Here is a 19,168-nt window from a genome sequence, read left to right as displayed (position 1 = left end):
GAAACACTTCTCGTCATATTCAAATCGTCTTAACATATCCCGTAGTTACATCATACTCATCACAAAGCCATTCTACCGCTCATCGAGCCATAAATTCCACTTGTAGGAACATTACCGGACATATGAGCCCAAATGTACATGTTACAACTGAAGCTACCAAGCCTAAGCTGCGGTCTAAACCTGGCCTCAAGTCCTCCAGACTGGCCCATCACCAAAACACAGAATACACATCTTGAGCATCGTTCATAGAATCACAAGCCAGCGATGCAAAGCTAATACCAAGCGCTCATGTACGCATACGAATGCGTGGAAGGAATTCAAAGAGTTTATATTTCAAGCTAAATCAATTTCGCATGATAGAATACAAGAAAGTGAAATTTTCCTAAGGTTTGGGCAGCCTCTCGAAGATAAGTACAGACGTCTCCGTACCGATCCGCAAGACTCTACTAAACCTGCACATAACTTGTGAGACCTATGTCACCTAAAGCTCTGATACCAACTTGTTATGACCCGAAATCTCACATGTTATGATGGCGCCTATCTCAATACTAGGCAAGCCGAAAATCTCAATAAACCACAATATCTTTTAAGTTTGAAAATATAATAATTAAATTCAGCGGAAGAAATCTCACAATTTCAAATATAACACTCCCAAAACCCGGTGTCACTGAGTACATGAGCATCTAAATGAATACAAAGTCTGATTGATAAATATCACTGTCTGAAATATAGAACAGTACAATAACTAAACAAGAAGGGAATCAAGTTTGCGATCGTCAAGCAACTACCTTGATAGTCTCTAATAGAAATAACTCTGAATTCTAGCAGTCGTCGTATCCGGGAGCACCTGGATCTGTACACGAGGTGCAGAGTGTAGTATGAGTACAACTAACTCAATAAGTAACAAGACTAACCTTTGGGCTGAAATCAATGACGAGTTCCGCAGGTACAGTCCAGTATAAATAATGGTACAGAAATATAGGTACGCTTTCAAGTTTAACAGTTAAACTTAGTACAAGTGAAATAGATCAATATTGCATGATATGAGGAATATGACATCTCAGTAGAAAGACCTCATGTAAATACTGGTCACAAATTATCTGGTCACTCGATACTGTTTATGGCCAATCCAGCCCAGGGTATTCCAACCCGTATATAAATACACATCGACTGACAGTCAGTCACCCAGTACCGTATAAGGCCAATCCAGACCTGGGGTAATTTATCCACAAATGCAAATGATACGGATAAGATCTATGTCCAGGTAAATTCATTACAATATAAATAAGGCAAGTCCATGCCCTAGGAAAATCCATCCCAAATATATACATAATCAGTAAGTAAGGCAAGTCCATGCCCTGGGAAGTCCATCCTGAATATATATATGATCATCTATACTCACTGGGGGTGTACAGACTCCGGAGGGGCTCCTTCAGCCCAAGCGTAATAAAAGCCAATATGGCCTACTGCAGGCAGGCAGTCCCGATCCGTATAATAACAAAGCCTATAAGTCCTACTGCAAGCGGGCAGCCCTGATCCAAAAAATAGTAAAGCCTATAAGGCCTGTTGCAGGCGGGCAGTCCCAATCCATAAAATAGTAAAGCCTATAAGGCCTACTGCAGGCGGGCAGCCCCGATCCATACAATAGTAAAGCCTATAAGGCCTGCTATAGGCGGGTAACCCCGATCCATATAATAATAATGTATAAAGCCATTATGGTCTGCTGCGTCGCGCGGCTCAATCCCATAAATATCCTCACAATGGAAAAATATCACTGAGTGTGAAATGTATATTTTTGAATAATTAATTCAACAACAACATGATCCCATGGGTCCCAAAATATCGGTACGTAGCTTAAACATAATCTTTAATAGGAGCCTCAACTCAATTTCTCTAACACGTGGAGAATGTTCAGATAATAATATGATTCTTTAATCTTACAACTGCACAGGATTTATTCAAAACACAATTTATATGGTGCACGTCCACGTGCTCGTCACCTATCGTGTGTGTCACCTCCAAACAATTTATATCATACCAAATTCGGGGATCCATACCCTCAAAACCAAGTTTAGAAGTGTTACTTACCTCAAACCGTGTAATTCTTTACTCCGCTATGCCTTTGCCTTGTGAATTGGCCTCCAAACGCCTCGAATCTAGCCACAATTAATTCGATTCAATCAATAAAATTTATTGGAATTAATTCCATAAGAAAATACTAATTTTCCATAAAAATCTGAAATTTAGCTCAAATATCGCTCGTGGGGACCACGTCTTGGAACCCGGTAAACGTTACAAAATCCGAACACCCATTCTGATACGAGTTCAACCATACCAATTTTATCAAATTCTGATAAAAACTCGACCTCCAAATCTTAATTTTTCATTTTTGGAAGATTTTGCAAAAATGTTGATTTTCTTCCATTTAAATCCGAAATAAAAGATGAATATAACCATAATCATGAAGTATAATCACTTACGGATATAGAACACTTACCCCAATCCATATGGTGAAAATCGCCTCAAAAATCGCTTCAATCCGAGCTTCATAGCTCCAAATGTGTTAAAATGGCCGAAACCTCAAAATATATCTTCTGTCTAGGCATTTACTCTTCGTGATCGCGAAGCACAAAATTTTTCAGCCCCAAAATTGCTCTTCGTGATCGCGAAGAACAAACTCCCCCAACTCTTCCAGACAACCTCTAGTATAATGGTCATAACTTTTTGTACAAAACTCCAAATTGCAAATGGTTTAACTTTATGAAAACTATACACCAAAGGATATAACTTTCATTTGTTTCTCATCTCCCAATTCCTTATAGATTTCTAGATATAAGCTTCCAAAGTTAGCCCTGTGCAACGGAAATTTCCAAACTCTTCCCAGTCAGCCTATAGTGTATCCACCATAACTTTTTGTACACAACTCCAAATCACAATTGATTTACCTTTATCAAAATTAGACATCAAGGGCTACAACTTTTATTTTTGGATCATCTCCAAATTTCTTATAGATTGCGAGATATAAGCTTCCAAAATCGGGTCAGTGCAACAGAGATTTTTTTCTACGCGATCATGAAAGAGCTTCCGTGATCGCGATTCACAAGGCCCCAAACTGTTGTTTGCTCTTCGCGAACGCGACCAAATATTCGTGATCGTGATGCAAACCTCTGTAGGAAGAAACCGGCAACTAAAAATCGCATAGAAATGGTCTGAAACCACCCCGAAACTCACCCGAGCCCCTAGGGACCTCAACCAAATATACCAACAAGGCCTAAAACATCATACGAACTTAGTCAAAGCCTTGAATCACATCAAACAACGCTAAAACCACGAATCGCACCTCAAAATAAACCTAATGAACTTTGAACTTTCAAATTCTATATCTTGTGCCGAAATACATCAAATCAATCCGGAATGACTTCAAATTTTGCACACAAGTCATAAATGACATAACGAACCTATTCTAATTTTCAGAATTGGATTTCGACCTTGATATCAAAAATTCAACCCCCGGTCGAACTTTCCAAAAAAATCAACTTTCGGCATTTGAAGTCTAATTCCACTACGCACCTCCAAATAATTTTCCGGACACGCGCCTAAGTCCAAATAACCATACGGAGCTATTGGAATCATCAGAATTAAATTTCGAGGTCGTTTACACATAAGTCAATATCCGGTCAACTTTTCCAACTTAAGTTTTCAATTATGAGACTAAGTGTCTCATTTCACTCTAAAATCCTTCCGGACCCGAACCAACTAACCCGATAAGTCATAAATCAGTTGTAATGCATAAATTTAGCAGTAAATTGGGGAACGAGATTATAATACTCAAAACGACTGGCCGGGTCATTACAAGTGAGTCCGGTGATGACCTTAGCTTCGAACGAGCTCGGAGAAATATTGTAGAGATAGCTAACAGAAGACCGAAATATCTGTGACCGGTCGAATATTGCAGCGGAAACCTCGACACGTATCAGTAAGGAACTGACAATCAGTGAATCAAGAGATTTTTACCTTTTATGGAAGTGTACCTAGAGTAGGACTCCCCTACTATAAAAAGGGGGTCTGATAATTCATTTAAGACATTGTAACACGCATCCCAAAGCAATATATTATTATTCTCTTTAAGTTTTTATTATTCTCTTGTTGTTCTGTTCTAATATCAACAAATTCCCTTCTGGCTCGAGGGTGGCTAACCTTCCAAGGCTAAGACTGTTCAACTTGTATGATTTGCATTTACTTTTCCACTACATATTTCAATTGCAATATGATTTATCATTTTGTATCAAATTAGATCACGTATCCTTAAAACCACTTACAAATTCAATTGTTATTCGATTTTGAGGGTAAACAGTTTGGCGCCCACCGTGGGGCTAAGGATAATAGTAGTTATTTGATACAAATCTCCATAACACACACTACCTTACGCTTGCTCTTTGAAGTGTCTCTGATTTCAGGTTAAAACACAAAATGTCATACTCTCAATCAGCACCCTTTATGTTGACAACGAGTATGGTGACCACGGTGAAAATAATAACATAGCGCCCGAAAATGAGGTACCGCCCGCTGATCCCATCGAAATTCCGGTCGCAGACCCAATTAACGCTAATTCACATGTGGCTATCGACACAAACCTGCCTATCGACCCCGAAAATAGCGTCTGTGGTGGAGTCTGATCGGCGGCTCAAAACACACAAAATGTTAGTAGAGACGAGATCAGTTTAAGGGTGATCTTCGACATGTTGCAGGCTCAACAGGCGACAAAAGCCCAGTTGCAAAACCAAAATCGCGCTCCAAGCAGAGTTGAGCCCGATTCGCCCCGGGAAGTTAACCGTAGGGAATAACTAGTCGCAGAGAGATCGAATGGGAACAAATCAAGGACTAACCACGTGATCATAAAAATGCTCAAGGAACTGACAAAACAAGTGGAATCAGGGGAGAAAAAAATCGAAGCTAATGACAAAAAAGTGGAAAACTACATTTCCAGGGTAGACCAAATCTTGGGAGCACCACCGATATTGAAAGGCTTGGATTCCAAGAAGTTCGTGAAAAAACCTTTTCCTCCGAGCGCGGCTCCGAAACTAATCCCTAAGAAATTCTGTGTGCCCAAGATACCTAAGTATAACGGAATGACCAACCCAAATGAGCATGTAACCTCTTATACATGTGTCATCAAAGGGAACGACTTGGAGGACGATGAGATTGAGATTGTCCTGCTGAAGAAGTTCGGAGAGACCCTATTGAAAGGAGCTATGATATGGTATCACAACTTACCTCATAATTTTATTGACTCATTTGCTATGCTTTAGGATTCTTTCGTAAAAGCACACGCCGGGGACATCAAGGTCGAAACCAGGAAATCAGACCTTTTCAAAGTGAAACAAGAGGATAACGAGATGCTTAGAGAGTTCGTGTCCCGGTTTCAAATGGAACGAATGGACCTGCCACTTGTTGCTGATGATTGGACCGTTCAGGCTTTCACCCAAACGCTCAATGTTCGAAGCTCGGTGGCTTCGCAATAGTTGAAACAAAACCAGATAGAATATTCGGTCATTACATGGGCCGACGTGCACAATCGGTATCAATCAAATATCAGAGTGGAAGATGATCAACTCGGGACCCTTTTGGGGTCTGTCTATCTCGTCAGAAACATCGACAGAATCAAGAGAGACATCGATCGTGAATCGAGATCAAACATGGATCAGTACCAGCTGTATAATGGAGATCGAATAAGCGGAGGGTCCGGGCGAAACTCTATGAGAAACGAAAAAAGAAGTGACCGAGGTCAGAGCAATCGAGGACTCTTGAGCAAAAGCAGCTTCGATAGGCCCATCAGGCCTAAAAAGCACCAAGGTTATCAGAATACAACTTTAGTGTCGATGTTGCTGCCATTGTATCGGCTATTGGACGCATCAAAGATACCAAATGGCCTCGACCTCTACAATCTGATCCAACCTAAAGGGATCCTAACCAGATATGTAAGGATCACGACACTCACGGCCACAGAATGGAGGATTGCCAATAGTTGAGAGAGAAAGTAGCTCGATTATTCAATAACGGGCATCTTCGAAAAATCCTTAGCGACTGAGCCAAGAATCATTTTAGAAATAGGGATTCAAACAAATAGACCGAACAAGAAGAACCTCAACACATCATTAACAATATCATTGGTGGGGTCGACGCCCCTCAGGTGCCCGTGTTGAAACGCACCAAAGTGTCCATCACGAGGGAGAAATGAACTCGAGATTAAATACCAGAAGGAACCTTGTCTTTCAATGACGAGGACGCGGAAGGGATCGTGCAACCTCACAAAGATGCATTGGTAATATATGTGCTCATAAATAAAATTCGAGTTAAATATGTGTTAATTGATCCAGGTAGCTCCACCAACATCATCCGATCAAGGGTTGTAGAGCATCTCGGTCTACAAGATCAAATCTTGCCTGCGTTCGAGTTCTAAACAGATTCAACATGGCATATGAAACCACTAAGGTGAGATAACATTGCTGGTGAACACCGTCGGGACTATCCAGGAAGCTAAGTTTTATGTAATCGAAGGAGACATAAGGTACAACGCTTTGTTTGGAAGGCCGTGGATCCACAATATGAGGGCAGTACCGTCAACCCTACACCAAGTGTTAAAGTGCCCAACACCAGCGGAATTAAAACAATTTACGAGGAATAGTCAGCTGCAAAGGAGATGTTCATGATCGAAGATGTGATTCTAATATCCGCACGTGTAACGACAAAGGGACCGAGTTCGGTCACAAAGCCAGAAACTAAATAACCATTATCGACACCAGCTCCGACCCAACTGGAGATACATGGGACTGATGAAGATGATGATTATGATTATGGGGTACCCAGGTCTTTTATTTCCCTCAATGATTCCGAAGCCACTAAATCGATGGTTGAGGAGCTGGAACAGGTCATTTTGGTGGAGCACCTACCCAATCGAAAGGTATACGTGGGCACGGGGTTAAACCCCGAGATCAGGAAAAAACTCATTCGGTTTCTTATAACTAACATAGATTGTTTCGCTTGGTCCCACCTTGACATGACAGGGATCCCGCTGGAAATAACCACTCATAAGCTAAGCTTGGACCCGAAATCCCATCCGGTGAAGCAAAAAAGGAGACCCCAGTCCGAGATCAAACACACTTTCATCAAGGAGGAGGTATCTAAACTCCTTAAAATAGGTTCCATTTGGGAGGTTAAATACCCGGATTGGTTAGCAAACGTAGTGGTAGTTTCTAAAAAAGGGAACAAATAAATAATGTGTGTAGACTATAAGGATGTGAATAAGGCATGTCACAAGGACTCTTTCCCTTTGCCTAACATCGATCGCATGATCGATGCTACGGCCGGCCACGACATTCTCAGTTTTCTCGATGCCTACTCTGGGTACAACCAAATACGGATGGACCCGAGTGACCAAGAAAAAACCTCCTTTCATCACCAAATACGGCACCTACTGCTATAACGTGATGCCATTCGGGCTAAAAATATGCCGGTGTCACCTACCAACGCCTAGTAAATCGGATATTTGAAGAACAAATAGGAAAATCAATGGAGGTTTATATTGACGATATGTTGGTTAAGTCCCTACGAGCAGAGGACCATTTAAAACATTTGCAGGAAACCTTCAGCATATTGAAGAAATACAATATGAAGCTGAACCCCGGGAAATATGCATTTGGAGTTGGGTGAGGTAAATTCCTCGAATTCATGGTATCCAACCGGGGAATCGAGATCAACCTCAACAAGATCAAAGCCATTGAAGATATCACGGCTGGGGACAACGTGAAGGCCGTGCAAAGGTTAACCGGGCGCATAGCCTCCCTTGAGCGATAAATCTCGACATCCTCCGACAAGAGCCACCGATTCTTCACACTATTAAAGAAGAGGAATAACTTCTCATGGACCCCGGAGTGTCAATGGGCCTTGGAATAACTCAAGCGGTATCTATCAAGCCCATTGCTTCTCCACACGCTGAAGGTAGACGAACAACTATACTTGTACTTAGTAGTATCGGAGATAGCGGTAAGTGGAGTCCTGGTCCGAGAACAATAAGATACGCAATTTCCAATTTACTATGTTAGCAGGACCCTAGTTGAGGCCGAAACCAAGTATCCTCACCTAAAAAACTTGGCACTCGCTTTGTTAAGCGCTTCTAGAAAGCTAAAACCATACTTCCAATGTCACCCCATGTGTGTCGTGACTACTTACCCGTTGAGGAATGTTATGCATAAGCCCGAGCTCTCGGGCCGATTGGCCAAATGGACTGTGGAAATCAGTGGGTACAATATTGAACAACGACCCCGAACCGCCATTAAGTCTCAAATTTTGGCAGACTTTGTGGCCGACTTTACGCCGGCCTTAATACCTGAGGTCGAAAGAGAGTTATTAATTAACTCAGGAACCTCCTCGGGGATCTGGACCCTCTTTATTGATGTCGCCTCGAACGCAAAAGGGTACGAACTTGGCATCATATTGAAGCCACCAACAGGCAATGTAGTTAGACAACCTATTAGGACTGTGAAATTGACTAACAATGAGGCCGAATATGAAGCCATGATTGCAGGTCTCAAACTAGCTAAAAGCTTGGGGGTAGAGGTAATTGAAGCTAAGTGCGACTCCCTCCTTGTGGTAAACCAAGTTAATGGGACATTCGAGTTCAGAGAAGAACGAATACAAAGGTACCTGGATAAATTGCAGGTAACATTACATCGATTCAGAGAATGGAATTTGCAACACATACTTCGGGATCAAAACAGTGAGGCCGATGCCCTCGCTAACCTAGGGTCATTGGTCGAAGACGACGAGTTCAGCTCAGGGGCAGTCGTGCAACTTATGAGAGCGGAAGTGGAAGAAGGTCATGCCAAGATTAACTCAACGAGCCTAACATGGAACTAGAGAAATAAATATGTTAAATATATGAAGACTGGAAAACTGCCCTCAGATCCAAAAGAATCGAGGGCCCTGCATACAAAGGCAGCCTGGTTTAGCCTATCCGAAGACGGAACCCCGTTTAGAAGAGCATTCGATGCTCCACGAAGGCACATGTGGAAATCATTTAGGCGCCGAATCATTGGTTCGAAAAATAATCAGAGCCAGTTATTACTAGATCGATATGGAAAGGGACGTGTAGGAGTTCGTACAAAAATGTGATGAATGTCAAAGACACGCTCCGATGATTTATCAGCTCGGGGAGCTGCTGCATTCGGTTTTGTTACCATGGACGTTCATGAAGTGGGGAATGTATATTGTTGGCCCCCTTCCATGGGCACCCGGTAAGGCTCAATTTATATTGTTTATGACTGACTATTTTTCTAAGTGGGTAGAAGCCCATGCATACGAAAAGGTCATGGAGAAGGAAGTCATCAATTTTATTTGGGACCACATCATATGCCTGTTCAAAATACCGGCCGAGATCGTGTGCGGCAATGGGAAACAATTCATTGGCAACAAAGTTAGCAAGTTTCTCGAAGATCATAAGATCAAAAGGATCCTATCAACACCATACCACCCTAGTGGGAATATACAGGAAGAATCGACCAACAAAACCATACTGGAAAACCTCATAAAGAGGTTAACTGACGCCAAAGGAAGATGGAAGGAAATCTTGCCCGAAGTCTTATGGCCACACCGAACGACCTCGAAGTCCAGTACCGGGGCCACCCCGTTCTCACTAGTCTACATCGCCAAAGCTCTAATACCGGTCGAAGTCGGAGAGCCAAGCCTCAGGTTCTGATATGCACCCGAGGAATCGAACGGCGAGGCTATGAACACGAGCCTAGATTTATTGGATGAAAGGCGCAAAGTAGCCCTTGTCCGGTTGGCCGCCCAAAAACAGCGGATCGAGAGATATTACAAGCAAAGGACCAACCTTCAATACTTCAATGTCGGGGACTTGGTACTACGGAAGGTTACACTAAACACCCGAAACCCGAACATAGGGAAGTTGGGGCCGAACTAGGAAGGCCCTTATCGAATTATCGAGATCACCGGTAAAGGATCATACAAACTCGGAACGATGAACGGTGAGCAACTACCGAACAACTAGAACATAGCTCACTTGAAGCGATACTATTGCTAAGGTATGACCCCATTCATTTCCTTTTATTTATTTACATTCTGAACTAACACTTGCAGGGAATCGTCAAAGAACAATACAACTTTTAGGCCTGAAAGCACGCGTTGCACTCTTTTTCCCTTGAACCGGTTTTGTCCCAAATGGGTTTTTCGAAAAGATTTTTAACGAGGCAACAAGTAAATCGTGCTAACTTAGAATTGAAGGCCGGTTACGAACTGGTATCAAAGATCATAACAGTATTCGAGGCCTCTCTTCGATCGGCCCCGAACACTGGGGACATCACCCTCGGATAACAACTTTAGCAAGATAGGAAACTTTATGATTCAATGGTCCTGGCTCGATCGATAGGATTTACTATAAGGGCCAAACGGTCACATGAACCGTGCCCGTATAGACTACTCGAGCCCTGGACCAAAACATGTACACATGTGTAACTATTGCACACAAGAATAAAAAGAAGTTTCTACCTTGCAGATAAACATCTTGTCCTTTAATAATTTCTCATTTTTCTTAGAAGGAATTTCCTACATACGATCCCCTAAAGGTATCGAGCCCAAGGGTCGCCTTACCCGGGTTCAAACAATCACCCCAATAGGGGACTGCCATACAAAAACAAACTCGGACATCTCAAGATATCGAAGCCTGAGGGCGCAAGACCTATTAGGTGATGCCCGAACCTTAAAGATTGCGACCATCCCCATTCGGGGACTGTTATCTTGGGAAATCCCGGATAACTCGAGGTAACAAGCCCATTGGGCAACACCCAAACTAAAAAGGCTGCGACCATACTAAAATGGCTCGAAGACATCTGAGACCCGTAATAAATACAAGGCCTTCAAAAATTTCATAACCGGTTCTAAAGGCTACCCTCGGCAAACTACAATCTAAAAGTTATAAGTGCTTTGGGGGAAAAATTTCTAGATCATATCGAACCCCCACGATGCCTTAAATAAAATAATATCGAAGGCAAGTCCTGTTCGAACCTCCAGACATGACCTAACTATTTTATGCTAAGGCATTTCGACCTTTGCAAATATAAAGAATAAAGCAAAGAAAAACAGAATATATAAACTGCAGAAGGGGAAAACAAGCCTCATATATTATATACAATCTTTACAAAGGCCAAATGGCCCTAACAAAAATACAAAAGTACAAAGGCGTCTAAACAAATTGGTCTTCTTCGCCCCCGGTACCATCGGACCCTCAAAGTCTTCTTCTTCTTCATCTTCGAGGCAGGCCAACTTCTTGGCCTCGGCCTCGGCCAATAGATCGAAACCCCGAGCATGGATCTCCTCGAGGGACTCTCTTCGTGACTGCTGCTTCTCGTATTCAACGATATCTTTCAAGCGGTCCTAGGCCGCCTCGACATTGTCCTTATAGTAGGCCACCATCTTGCCAACATCAGCTTTAAGCACCACTGCCACTGACTTGGCCGATTCAAGTTCCTTGACCATACTTTTCCACTCAGAGGCAGCTGAACTTAGCCAAGAATGGAGATCTTCGACCTTTTTATCCAGCGCCTCGGCCTTTTCCTTTGCTGCTTGAAGCTGGACCTCAGCCGAACTTAGTTGCGCCCGAGCAACCTCCTTCCCTGAGGCTAGATGATCCATCGTGCCCCTCCATTCATCGATCTCAGCCTTTACAGCATCCATCTCAGCTCGTAGTTGACCGATTTGATCGATGTTTTATTGGACCTGTGGATTCTGACCGTTAGTCACCAAGTCTAACTCTTCGTCACTAAGCTCAAATATTTTTACCCGCTCGACCAAGTCGACACGCTCCTTTCGAGCCACATCCAACTCAACTCGAAGGCTCTTAACATATCCCTCGCGTTGCTCACTGAGAAGTTTGTACATATCTCTCTTCTCAATAAGCTCCTTTGCTTCAGCCTCGAGGAGAATCAACTCTTCTCGATACCGGAGGAAGGTCTCGTGGTGAAATACCAAAGCCTGCGAATACAAGGGAAAATATTAAGATCATTAAGTAACCAAAGCTAGAAAATGAAAAGGTTTGGTAAACACTTTACCCGGTTCAAAGCCTGTTGTGCTTCGTTGAACAAGCATGGAGGTTCCACCTCATTCATCTTTATTTGAACTTCTTCGGTCACCAAGCACCGGAGGTAACTGGCTACCCCAATAGGCAAGTAAAGGACCCGGGCGTCCTCGAGAACAGAGATAATGAGTGTCCGCTTCCAACCAGGCCCGAGGGCGGACTTCTTCTTGGTACTTCTATGTCACCCAATCCAGTGACATCCTCTGTGGCAATAGAGTCCATGCTATAAAAAAGCTTTGGAGGGGATCGTTTGCTCCCTGGACCCCCTCATTTGAACGCTCCTTCGTCGCTTGAGCTTCACCGAACATTGAGTCCGTGAACGAAGGCGATCCCGTTATATCAATGACACCGGGTGGAGTAGAACCAGCATCTTGAGGGTCCTCGATCCCCACTGATGCATCGACCTCTTGAGTTTGGGAGGGATTGGCCTCTATCGTCCCCCCCCCCGGTTGATGCCCATTCTTCGGGAATCGATGGCTCCTGGGCAACTAAAACTTCATCCTCTTCAGACTTATCCCTGAGCCGGTATAGGGAGTCCGAATCAAGTATTTGGGAGTTGGGGGTTTCTTTTGGCTTGCGGATCAACCTCATTTTTGGTTTCTTTTTCTCCAAGCTCGGAGAACTCGGGGCCCTTTTCCTTTTCTTCTCTTCACCCTGTCTCGGGGCAGGGGACTCGGTGGGTACATCATCGCTACCATATAGGGGACTCATTTGGACATCATTGGTAAACCTGCAATAAGAAATAAAACAAGTAAGGACTCAATCATGCAAAGAGGAAACCAAATATCACTTATGAAAGAGATCTCACCATATGAATGAGCCTCCCATCGGCCCTTTGAAAGCTCGTGCCATGAGCGCTCGGAATAAAGCCTTTGTGAAACGATGCCCTTGACCCACTCCTTGAGTCGAGGAACTGCATTCGGGATCCGGGCAACAGCTGCACCGTCACAGAACACTGATAAGAAGGAAGGAAAAAGGTGATAAATAAAACCTTGAAAGCAAAATTATATACTTAAGTTTCATGTTCCACTTATCATGGAATGACATGTAATCGGCCGGGATCAATTCTGAGGTCCTCACTCGGACGAAATGGCCTAGCCAACCTCGATCCCTATCTTCATCGATACTCGAGAATACAGCTTTAGTAGCCTGACGGGCGAGCTTGATCGGTCCTCCTCGGTAGAGTCGGGGATTGTATAAATATATAAGGTGGTCGATCGTGAAAGGGCACCCCTCGATCTTGCTCACTAAGAAACGGAGGAGGATTATGATCCTCCAGAAAGAGGGGTGAATCTGACCGAGGGTTACCTCGTATCACTTGCATAAGTCGATGATGATCAGGTCTAAGGGACCCAACGTGAAGAGATAAGTGTAAACACTTTAAAATCCCTCGACGTCGGTGGTGATGGCTTCGTTTGGTTCAGGAACCACCACATGTTTGTCAGCGCAGTTGCAATCCTTTTTGACTTCAGAGAGAACATCCTCGGTGATCGAGTAGATGTACCTCGAGACCACCTCACATCGGCCTGGTACGAAAGAAGGTTTTTCAACCTTGAAATCGGCAATGACCGGGAACCCCCCAGGAATAAATATTTTCAGAGGAGGCTTCGATGCCGGTTCCTCGACAGCAATGCGCGAGACAGTTTTCTCGATAGCCGACCACAAGGAAGAGGGAGTTTCTTTTTGGGGAACGGATTTTGAAGTCTTTGCCATTTATTTGAAAAATAAAGGAAAAAGAGGGAGTTAAAGGATTATGATTGATGGTTTGGGATAAAGACGGAACATAAGTTCTTATAAAAGGATTTCAGGGTAACCAGAAAATTAATGCTTGGAAGGTGTTGAAATGTTTAAGGTACGAGGCCAGAAGGTTTGAAAGTAAAGTTTGAATGAAATAATGAGGGGGTATTTATAGTTTCTCAGCGACTGTTCACATCTGAGAGTGGTCGACCAGCAACTAACGAGCATTTAATTCCATTAAGATTTGACTGACGAGATGTTTCGACTATTTTGTCATTTCTGTCACAAAATATCGAAGTCAGGACAAGAAGTTCATGTCGTTTCTCATCATCTACTCTCCGAAAAATGAGGGGACTATCTGTGTACGGTCGAAATCGAGCTCGCCTACAACTTGGTAGATTAGACTTGGAATGTGGCAACCAAGGACTGAAGATCGACCTTGAGTCCCACCGAGCTAGAACCCGAGGTCGTAACACCTTCCTTCGAGGAGCAGTGAGTCCGGTGCCGACCTTAGCCTCGAACGAGCTCGGAGAAACAATGTTGAGATAGCTAACAGAAGACCGAAATATTCGTGGCCGATCGGATATTGTGGAGGGAACCTTGGCACTTATCAGTAAGGAACCTGCAATCAGTGAATCAAGAGATTTTTACCTTTTTGAAAGTGTACTTAAAGTAGGACTCCTCTACTATAAAAAGGGGGTCTGATAATTCATTCAAGACATTGCAACACGCATCGCAAAGCAATATATTATTATTCTCCTTAGGTTCGTATTATTCTCTTGTTGTTCTGTTCTTATATCAACAAATTCCCTTCTGGCTCGAGGTTGGCTAACCTTCCAAGGCTAAGACTGTTCAACTTGTATGGTTTGCATTTACTTTTCCATTACATATTTCAATTGCAATTTGATTTATCATTTTGTATCAAGTTAGATCATGTATCCTTAAAACCACTTACAAATTCAATTGTTATCCGATTTTGAGGGTAAATATTTATATTTTTTATTAAAGTATTTGATATCTTTTACCAAAAAAAAACACGTAATACTACGGTGTCAATGATTCGGTTCGGCCGGTTATATAAAATTTGTACCATACCAATTTTTTCGTTATTCTATTACATATAGCCAAAATTAAACATTTTGAAACCATCCCAATCATGTCGGTTTCTCTTCGGTATCGGTACAGTTCGATAATTTTTGGTATTTTTTAAAATGTCATATAAAAGTCACTAGTAAAAGTAGAATGCAATAACATACATACTTTTATAGGACTTAGCAAAACTCTCTAGATAGTTTTGTTGTTTAAATGGTGATGAATTATGAAAACATGAAAGATGGCGAGAGTATTGTCACGACCCAAAAATCACTAGTCGTGATGGCACCTAACCCGACCCGCTAGGTAAGCCAACTAACAGTCAATACAATCCAAATGAAATTGTAGGAAAATAATGAAGAATTATCTGAACTTTTACAAATTAACCCAAGAACTGGTAGTACAAATAATGAGCTTCTAAGACTTAGAATTTACAAAGCTCATACAAATAGTTACACGGTCTATTCGAAAGCTACATAAACAGATTAACAAAATCTAAAGCTACCAAGGACAAGTGGCAACTATATCCGGAATGCACGAACATCTTCAGGGTCAGCTCCCGACATCACCAGCAACTCTGCTCCAAAAGTCTGCATGCAAGGTGCAGAAGTGTAGTATGAGTACAACCAATCCCATGTACCCAGTAAGTATTTTGTCTAACCTCGTCGAAGTAGTGACGAGGCTTTTTAGTTAAAAGATGCTCACTGATAAAATTTGTAATGTAACTAACAATAGCACTATACTACAGTATAATAGAATAGAGCACACGAACGAATGTACAAAGCTATAACAGAGTACTATAAGAGATCACAATCCAACAGTTTCCAATATCTCGATCAATCCTTTCCTTAGAGCGAAACCCAATGAACCACAATAATCACCTCAAAACTTTCATAGTGTGAGAGAAACACTCAAGACATCAAATTCAACGGCATTGCAACACCCTTTGTGCATTTATTTCATCCTCACCAAATATGCATAAAACAGTATTAACCGAAAGGCAGAAATACCGATAACAGAAATGACAAAGTAGGAAATACGCAAGTAGTAATAATGAACGAGGATGTACATAAGGACATCAGTAAACAGACTAGGCGGAAAGAATAAGGGTAATGACAACAATTAGGAAAAGAAATGTAACTTCAACTAACTAGCATGGTGGAGGTAGGAAGATAGATATAACACATAAGAAAGGGGACACATGATCTTTATAAATTAACAAGTAGAGACATGAATGACTAACATGGAAGAAGACCTGTACCTAAGTGCAACAAAACAGATATGACATGGATGCAATTATAACAGCATAAAGTAGGCATGATATTTACAAGTTAAGCAAGTAGAAGGCATGGGCAACATAACATCAATTGAGATAGAGAATAAAGACAGAATAGTGATGACAAGTCACATAAGAACCGTAAGTACGATAGTAACAATTCAAGGTAAAGACATGAAGATATCTGCAAGAAAAGGATATCACAACATAATGCATGACCCTTGTCCTCACTTGCACGGAAACCACCTTCGTGCCATGAACTCGCAATAACATAAAAGCATGATAATATAAATACAATGGAACGGCATCACCCTTCGTGATTTTACTCACATAACATGGCACGACATCACCCTTCGTGCTTTTACTCACATAACATGGCACGACATCACCCATTGTGCTTTTACTCACATAACATGGCACGACATCACCCATCGTGCTTTTACTCACAAATGATATGGCACGGTATCACCCTTCATTCTTTTACTCTCAATAATATGGCACGGCGTCACCCTTCGTGCTTTTACTCTCAATAATATGGCACGGCATCACCCTTCGTGCTTTACACTCTCCCTCACATGATAATATATAAACAATGGCACGGCATCACCCTTCGTGCTTTACACTCTCCCTCATATGATAATGTATAAACAATGGCACGGCATCACCCTTCGTACTTTACACTCTTCCTTACCAGACATATGTATATCAATGACAAACAAGGCAGGAAGCATAAATAATGTCAAGGAGAGTGTTTAAACGAATATTCCAAATGAATCCCAATCACAACTTTCCAAGCCAACAATAGTTCAATAAACCCGCAAGAACCTTATTATTCAAGTATTTCAGCAAATCTCATAAATGATCTACAACACAAGTATGGAATCTAGTATCTCAAGGATATCGGTCGTAGTAATGTATTAATGAGTACGCATAGTAATAACCGAATTAGACACATTGATGTATTCTCAGAATCTCATCAAATTTGATCAAGTTATAATAAGCTAAGTCTTAGTTTCTAACATTACTACGTTCTTAGCATCTAGGAGTCAAGTAAGGCATGAAGCAAGAAGGTCACGTGATTCTACAAGACACAATTTATAACATAATTTACCCCCGAGCATGGTTAACCCTGGCACATGCATATATGTTTGTTGCCTCATATATGTATCACCCCCGCATGTAGCAAACAATGTCAAATAGTAGGAAAAATTTCCTCAACAAAGTTAGGCAAGACACTTACCTCAATTCGGCTAACTCAATACTCAATTTAGCTTTTTTCTTTAAAAATTCACCTCTGCTCGGCTCAATCTAGCCAAAGACGACTTAAATACATCGCACAATGCAAGGGAAAACAATTTCAATTAATAAAGTTGTGGTTTTTATTCAATTTCTAAAAAGTCAACAAAAGTCAACCCACGGGCTTGCCCGGTCGAAACCCGGGTCCAAGGGTAGGTCTTGACTACCCATAGTCTCACGAGTACAAATACGTCTTTTGTTTCCAAATCCAAGTCCTATTCGACTCTCAAATCCTAAATTTTCATTTTCAAAGTTTTGACAAAATCCCCAAAATTTTCCCTAGATTTCTCATGAATTTGATGTTAAATCTTATATAAAATCATGAAATGTAGTTGAGAATTGATTAGATATACTTACCCAATGATTTAGTATGAAAATCCCTTCTTAAAATCGTCTCCCATCGAAGCTAGGGTTCAAAATATAACAAAATGAAGCCAAATCTCGGAATTCTCACCATTTAGCAGGTTGCGGATGTCGCATTTGCGACAGGGGGTTCACAACTGCGAACTGGAGGTTTTCCTGCTAATGTCGCATTTGCGACCAAATGCTTCGCAAATGCGAAAAGGAGGACCATCATAAATGCGAGGAATTTTTCGCAAAAGCGAATTCCTGCCCCCCGGGTTCGCAAATTCGATAGTCGCATTTGCGAGCAAAACATCGCAAATGCGATGACACCAGTACCAGCACTCAAAAATCATGAAAAGTCATTCCGAAACCAATCCGGAACTCACCCGAGCCCCCAAGGCTCCAAACAAACCATGCACGTAGGTCCATAAATACAACACGAACTCGCTCGCACGATCAAATCATCAAAATAACCTCTAAAAGCATGAATCGGACGCCAAAACGCATGAAGATCAAAGGAATCTCAAGAACTTCTAGAATCGCAAGCAAACGTCCGAACCATATCAAATCAACTCCAAATGGCGCCAAATTTTGCAGAAAAGTTCCATGTGACAAAACGAACCTACTCGAAGCTTCAAATCACGTATAGAAACCTCAAAAAGACGAATCTCACCTCAAGTCAAAATCAATGAACCTTGAAACTTCAACTTTTACGACCGATGGCGAAACCTATCAAATCACGCCCAATGGACCTCAAATTTTGCACACAAGTCACATTTGCCATTACGGACCTACTCCAACTTCCGGAATCGGAGTCCAGCCCCAATATCAAAAGGTCCACTCCCGATCAAACTTCTCAAAAATTCAACTTTCGCCAATCCAAGACTAATTCGACTACGGACCTCCAAATTACAATTCGGATGCACTCCTAAGTCAAAAATCGTCCAACGGAACTAACGAAACTCCATTCTGAGACCTCAAACTACCGAGTAGGGGTGGCATGTGGGTCGGGCCCGGTCCTAAGTAGGCTTCGCGGGCCCGGTCCTAAGTGGGCCGGTCCTAGGCGAGCCGGTCCTAAGCGGTCCTGGGCTTCGCGGGCTTCTCGTTGGAACCGGTCCGGGACCGGGACCACGAGCTAGCGGTCCCGTGTTAAGTGGGCCAGTCCCGGGCCTAAGCGGGCCCAAACGGTCCTAAGCGGGCCCAAGTGGGCCCAACGGAAACTTTCTATTTTTTAAATTATTTTTATACAATTTAGAGAAAAAAATGGTAATAAA

The sequence above is a fragment of the Nicotiana tabacum genome, chromosome 22, assembly GCF_000715075.1.
Source record: "Nicotiana tabacum cultivar K326 chromosome 22, ASM71507v2, whole genome shotgun sequence".
NCBI lineage: Eukaryota > Viridiplantae > Streptophyta > Magnoliopsida > Solanales > Solanaceae > Nicotiana > Nicotiana tabacum.
Note: the sequence above shows the minus strand (reverse complement) of the source record.